The sequence below is a fragment of the Convolutriloba macropyga genome, chromosome 3 (assembly GCF_964194025.1).
Source record: "Convolutriloba macropyga chromosome 3, txConMacr16.3, whole genome shotgun sequence".
Classification (NCBI taxonomy): Eukaryota; Metazoa; Xenacoelomorpha; order Acoela; family Convolutidae; genus Convolutriloba; species Convolutriloba macropyga.
The window spans coordinates 36,602,185-36,610,009 of record NC_134470.1 but is presented as its reverse complement, the minus strand read 5'-3'; positions in this window follow the sequence as shown (position 1 = coordinate 36,610,009).

Sequence of the window (7,825 nt, the reverse complement as noted above, 5' to 3'; positions counted from 1 at the left end):
CATAATGAATACCTATGCATGACAAACATAAATGTACTGCCACAGGGGCATCTTTGAGCGTTTTTATTGACTTCCGTTGAAAGCTATTGAATTTAATGTCTGTTAAAATAAAAATCATTTTTCGAAAATTTTATTTGAACAATAACAATTCCTAAATTTTTCTTGAACTGTTAGTGAGTTTCAGTATTGACTGGACCCACTTGCTTTTTACTGCGACTAAAAATATTCTGTTTAGCTGTTTTATCTTCTAGCTATTGGTTATATGACTTCAATGACAAAGATTTCAATTTTTTTAAATTTTTTTTTTGGATTTTTTGAATTATTGGTCACTTTTGAACTCTTTATCACATTATCCAAAGATTATTGTAATCCAATTGGCTTAGAGAGGACGTTCAGTGGATCACAGAGAAAGTTTTCAGAGAATAGCTAATGGTTTAATTGTCTTCGACACTTTCTTCTCGCATTTTTCTACTGAATTTTAGTTTTTGCTGTTTTTGTTATTGTTTTCTGTCATAAGACTTATTGTGATGTCTTTTTAACTATCTATGCATGACAGACATCATTTTCCTCCCTATGGGTTATATCTGAGCATCGTCATTGAGCTCCGATGAAAGATTGAGTTTACTGGCTGTTAAGGGTTTAAAAATAATTTTTCGAAACTTTTTTGAAATTCAACCATTCCTAATTTTTTTTCGTGAATACTCTTGGTCATTGTTGGTTCTAACAGAATCCATTTCCGTTCTACTATAGCCAAAATTAATCTGGTTAGCGGTTTTATCTTCTACCTATTAGTTTTAAAACATCAATGCCACGAGAATTCATATTTTTTTTGGGTACTTTATTTTGTTTTTCGATCCTTTTGAAATCTTATCACATCATCTTACTGCTGAGAGTCCCTATTGGTTTAGGGAAGAAGTTCAACGGATCATAAATAAAGTTTTCAGGGAAGAGCTTATGATTTGAGTTGCTTCGACATTTTCTTCAGGCACTTTTCTACTGAATTTGTGGTTTTTGCCTCTCTCTGTTGTTGTTTTCATAGTCATTAACTTGTTGTAAGGTCTTATTGATGAAATACGATTGGCAAAAAAACTTATTGTCCCCTCGAGGCATCATTTATTGTATATACTGGCTTCCGTTGAAGGCTAATGAATTTAATGGCGTTGATAATACGTGTTTTCCCGCAATTTTCGTGCGTCTAATGTATTTGTTTATATTTGTTGATTTTTTGAAATTATATAGATAAAAAAGGTTTTCCCATTGCTCCTGAAAAATTAATTTAAAATTGAAGAGTGTTTAGTGAAAAGTTCATTTTTTTAATGCCTTCGACCCTTTTGTCGCTCAATTTTTTTTCCTGAATTCGCTGTTTTTGTTCTTTAGGTAGCCGTAAATTGCTCACAGATCTCATAGGCTTGTAATTGAGGACTGAATGAATGATGTTGCTCGAAACATTCAGTATATAGCGAATAGGTTCCTTTCGTCAAATTTAACTTCTATTCATCAATCAGATGTCCCATCGAATTTCGTGTATTTCAAGAAATAACATATATATTGATATTATGTGCCACTGTTGTTTCGTTTTTCTGAACGTTTATTGAATGGCCATTTTTTGCGTTTCTTTTTCTCTTCCTTCAGAACAATTGCGTAATAACAGATCCCAATGGTTTTTAAATGTGGCCCAATTAAACTTATTTAATCTTTCAGTATAAATCCTTCAACTGAAATAGCAGAAATAACAACTGAATTAAAAATACATATTCAGATGATAGCTATTGATTTTAATGGTAGCAAAGGTTTGTGTTTTCGCAAATCGTTTGTAATTTTTTGAGTTTCTCTTTAGTTTGTTTCTATGGCATAGTCTGACCACAGACGGGTGCTTTTGGTTTTGTAATGACTTTTTAGTAATTTATCAAGGATTTTTTTATTAAAAACCAATGTTTAAGATTTTTGAATTTTCTTGGTGCAAAAAATGTTGATTAATTTTTAAGTTTCGCCTCACTGTTCGTTCTTTTTGTCGGCTTGTTACCTAGTCTCGTTAAGAAAACTTTTCATCTGCTGTATAGTTAGTAAAAGGTAAACTTGTGTAGTTAAGGTTTTATCTGACTGCATTTTGACGTTGTTACCAGGTGCTTTTAAATTTAGATATTCATTTTTTGCCGCCAAAATTTTGTTGGTGCTATTTTTTTTCTAGTCTCTTCAATGTCAGGTCACGTTGGTGCTGTAATGAAGCATGGCATTAGTAATTCAATTAGTAGATAGAATGTGTAACGATTGTTTTAAACTCAAACATCTATTTTTGTTATCTCTTGATTTGGTTGACATTTTAGTCAAAAATGTAGATGAGCTCGGGTCGGAACATCATGTGCGAACGCACATTAACGAGCCGCCTTGTTTATTTTAGTCATGGATTTGATTTTTTTTACTCATACGCCATTTGTGTTTGAACAGTATGTAAAGTTTTAGAAGTTTTCTTTTCCCCATTTGCTAGACAATTAAGTAAATCTGTTAATAACAAAAACGCTATATAACCCAAAGCATCTTTTTTCCCCGTTGAAAATTGTTTGAACTAATAAAATAATTTTTAGTTTCATGTATCATTGTCAATGTTTTCATTTTATATCATTCTCTTTTTTGAGCAAAATGAAGTATTTCATTTAGGCATAGGCTTTGAAGGATTGAAATTCTGTAAGGGAAACAATGGACTTTACTTTTTCCTTTCTCGGAGGGCAGGAGAACAACAGGAATGGTTTATCTGCCAACTTGTTCGTTTTTGATACATTTTTAATCAATCAAAACGTAATTGCATTTCAATTTTATGAAAAGTTGTTTTGATGAATAATATCTCTTGATAAGGAAAAGAGATTGAAAGTCAAATCACTAAAATGACGTTGTATGAAAAAAATGCAGGTTTTATGGAATTTAAGATGTAAATTTACCAAAAATTCAGAAAACAGCTTTATTAGGGGGGCTGAGTTCCATTTGTCCTTACAACCTCCAGTTGTCTATGCGGCATCTGAAACCATCTTCTTCATTTAAATTTGTATGCATTTTTTTCCTCAAGGAATAAAAATGCTCTTACTGGAACAGTAATTTTTAATTATACCAAGTACACTAGTTTTGCCACAGGTTTCACAAATTTCTGATCAAGAACAACGGTCAGATCTGACTGAGCATAAAATGTTGCGACCCCGCTCATCCACATTCTTGGCTTAAATATCTACCATTTCAAGCACTAGAATGAGCAAAGATTTTAACTGCGTGACATATTTCTTATTCAGTAGTCATGTCTCAAAATTGATATCAACATTAATACAATTTTTCTAGCAAAAAACTAAGAACCTAATTTCATCAAACAGAAAGAAAATGAGACTCTGAATTTAACTTTTATCCCATTATCAAACCTAAATTCAAACAATAGGGTCCCTCAAGAAACAGCTGTATGGTTATCAAGTTTAACGCAATTTAATTTACATAGATTTTGCATTGTCAGTTAAGATTTATTACGTGCGCTTGAACGGTTGTCTCAAAAACCCGGGCAGAAAGCAGCAACAAATGACGTTAGAATCCAGAACCAAAGTAGCTCTTTATATTTTTAACGTGTGGTCCGATGGTCAAATTAAAATAGTTTAATACAACTGATTAGAAAAAGTTACGAGCACAGGTTACCAATTAAAATCCAAATAAAAGATGAGGCCGCCTGTAAAGCCCGCCTTTGATAGTGAGGAAAACGGGTTGAAAAAAATGCTTAAAATTGAACAAGGAAAACTTATGTTTTGGAAAAAAATGAATCTTGATTTATCGAAAAAGTATATTATTTTGAACAATCTCATACTAATTACACCAAATAGAATTTAGCGAAAAAGCGATGAGAAAATATCGATACAAAAAAATCGTACATTTCGCGAAATTCAAAAAGTTATTTAACACTAGGGGCGTCAAGAATCATGTTTGCTCATACTAAAACACGAAAATGCAAAAATGTTTTAATTGCAGCTAGCGACAAACTGCCATAAGGAACAACAAGACAAGTAAACAGCAACATATGAACATATTTAAAATATTAGAAAGTTTTCAAAGTAAATGATTCATTAGTCAGTAATTTCAGCTACTGAAATTTCGGCTGCTCATAATGAAACCATTGAGCGTGCGTTGAATGTCCTACACAATCTGGTTCAATTGTAAATGAGAGACAAGACGAAAAGCGATTACGGACAAAACTCGAAAGTCCACTTAAGATTTTTTGAAAAAAACGAACTAAAATTTATTTACTTGACCAAACTAATAAGCAGCAGGAAGCCATCATTAATGAGACTAATATAGTGGTTGAAATGAAAAACGATGACTGCAAAGTTCAGTTTATTTTTTCAAGTATTTAAAAGCATTAACTATTGACCTCAAACGACATAAATGTTCGTTTGTCCTTAGAAGGTCCGATGGTCTTTTGATTAATGTGAATTAGTGAAGTTACCAGGAAAGAAAAACATTTTAAATCAGAGACGGGCGAAACGAAAATGCATTGGTGTTGAAGCCACAAATGTTATACATAATCGAATGAACCCTTTATATAAATTCACTTGTGCCTCGTAAGAACGCCGAATGTAATGTTATTAATGAGATTTAATGGTAAGAAATTTAACAGAACATCAAGTAAAGCAACAACTCAAAAATTCACGAAAAGTTCTGGGAAACAGTACCAAGACCACAAGAACTATAAACTTTTGACAAAACGCCATAAAATTTTTTTGTGCCTACAAACTCCTAATTTTTTGAGATCCTGATGTCAAAAACACAAAAACAAATTTGCTGTTCGAAAAATCTTTATACAGGTTCATTCATGTATTTTTTGCTGTCCTTCGGTCGATTTAAATAATAACGTCTCCTGATTTAAATAATAACGTCTCCTGCACCATTAGAACTCATGTATCATCTTAAAAAACATTTGCTAATTTTTATCAGAAAAAGCAGCGAATGAAAGAAAATTCAAAAAGTGGCATCTAAAAAAAAACCCAAAAAATAAAAAATTGTTCAATCCAAAATCGCTCTGCCCACTTTAAATGTAGTTTCAAAAAGCTTTACGCTTTAAAGCTAATAATATTTTTGCCCATGGTTCTATTTTAGCATTACGGAAATCGGTGCTTCAATTTTTCTTCGCATTGATGTTTAACAAATGAAACGATGTGCACATCTTAAAAAAACAGATAGTGCTCAATATAGTCCAAATCTTTTTAATTGTAAAAACCAAAATGAGGTTAATAACAGCCTTGTTATTTGGTCGCGGAGTTATTAAACAACAAGAAGTTGTGTCGCTAATATTCACGTAAATGTGAACCATTTTAACGTTACGGAAATCACTGCTTCAATTTGACTTCTAATTAAGTTTAACAATTAAAAAATGTGCAGATTTTAAAAACAAGATAGCACCGCAACGTAATTCTATAATCTAATCCTGTCGATTGCAAAACCAATTTGAGATTAGTAACAACATGAAGCTGGGCGAAAATTAAACATCATGGTAAAATTCCAAATATATGCAAAAACATCAAACCTGGGAAACTCTTCGCAAAATACGAAATTAGAAGTTCTTTTAAATTTACAAATCTACGCTTAATCGGCTTTCTAATGACTCCTGTTATTTTTCGTGAGATATATCGATCGGCCAAAAGAGCGGCGGAAGAAAAGAAACAGTCGATCATATAGTTCCACCCCTCCCCTCCCCTCCCCCATCCCCCCCCCCTCCCTCACTCACTAAGGAAGTCGAAACAATATAGTTTTTATATCTATTCATGCTAAAAGTATTCCTTTTTCTTTACTTCGTTTTAAAAATTGTCATGCAGCTTGTGGAATTTAGTGTTAAGTGTTTGTTAGCTTTTACAAAATTGCTGATTTTAAGTTGTGTGACCCTGATAGCTATCCTAACTTCTGAGATATTTATATAACCGGACTTTTGAGGTCTTTATAAAAGCAAGGAAAGATAAATGTTTTCTGAATGAGTAGATATCAACACTTTTTGTTTGTTTTATAGGTTTTTATTTTGCCATTACTGGGATTTTTTAATTGTTCTTACTTTGAATTTTTTATTCCTGTGTTGAAACAGTGTTTGATCGCTGGGTACTTGGTATTTGCAATTTTTTGAATGAAAAAAATTCATTGATATAAGGTTTTAGGGGTGCGTGCTACTTAATTTTGTGGAAAAAATGTTGGAAACCAGGAACAAAGCTGCAAATAGCAACATTGCGTATGAAAACGCGCCGGAAATAAATCGTGGGTAATTGATTTGATGAAATATAAGGTGGAGTTTTATCTTTTCAAAAAAAGGTTTTTGATACAGTATAAAAGAATATCAAATTGATAAGATTTTTTTTGAATTTCACTTTTTCGAAGGGGTTACAAAGGTTTGATTTTTGTGAACGCCTGTGGTTCGATTTTTTAATTAACTTAATTAAAATTAATTTAAAAATGGAACCAAATCTTTAGGACACTTTGTCCAAAGTGACCATTAGTGCAGATATAAAAACTGCTGACACAATCTTTGTTTACTGAGAATAGGGCTATTTGGACCTTCGGCTCCTAACAAATTTTTCTGGAACTAACAATTTGGCGGCCTTTATCAGTTATTTTTTTACGTAATATTTTTGCCAAATTATCTTACGCAACTATTTGGATCAATTACGTTTAACAGCCGCGCTGCGATAAAAAGGCCAGTTTTAGCCTCATCGGTGATTTTTGCAGTGAAAAAGGATTCGGAGTGTTTTTTGGCTCTGTCCTTTTCAAGGCAATTGCAGACAATTCGGTTTCCATTTAAAGATCCATGAGTCAATGAGAGATCAATTTATCTTCAAATGAAGCCCAATGGTTAAGTATTATGTTTTCTGTGTAAAGCTTTTGGTTTCTATGGCTCCGACAAAGTGTTTTCGTTCTTTTTTAATGAGTTCTCGAGTTTTGCCATTTTTCGTTCTTTTGTAGTTTTTGTAGTTGTAGCTTAGTGGAACTATCTATTGCTTTCATTTGATACCTAATGGTTTTTGCTAACATAATTCGAGAATTATGCAACATTCACATTAATTTTTAGATGTTTTGAATGTTTTGTCTTCTGTTTGACCTTTTTCATTTTCATTACAACCAAAATGCTTTCAAAACAAAGTTAAATTATTGACAGACAGACAAAATTTACGCTCAAATGAAAGTTAATAATCATAGATTTTTCTTTTCTGCAGCATATGAAGCATATGTTTTGGCTTCGTTACTATTTGTGAAATATAAAATAGATTTCGGCCTGTATTCTTTGTTATTTTGTAGTCTTCCTATTTAGTCTCATTAATGACAGGTCTAATTGGCTTCATTAGCTGTTACAAGTATATGTAATTAGTTTTTTAGTTGAAAGCTGATGGTTCTTGACTTCTCCAAAAAAATTTTAAAAAATGGTTTTTTGAGTTTTGCCTCTTTTTATTTTATTTGTGTCACCATGGCGCGTAGTCTGAGCAAAGAGATGTGGCATCCTATTGCAAGTGAATTAGGATGTTTCGTTTTGCTTCTGTTTTATCCTTTCAATAATGGTTTTTCGTCTTTGATACTACGAGTTTTCGTAACATTTTTGCTTTCTTGTCACATTATCGATTATATGCAAGTTTTTTGGTAAATAGATTATGATAGTAGCAATAGCAATAGATAGTAGCAATAGAAATAGATTATGATAGTGTAACAGCTTTACACCGTTTTCTGGCAATTTTTTAAAAGATTTTGGTTCTTGCCTGTCTTTGTTTTTCTAGTGTCATGACTCATTATGTTTAAGTCTCATTGGTTTTTGGAGGAGTAGGTGAACCTGTTGAAT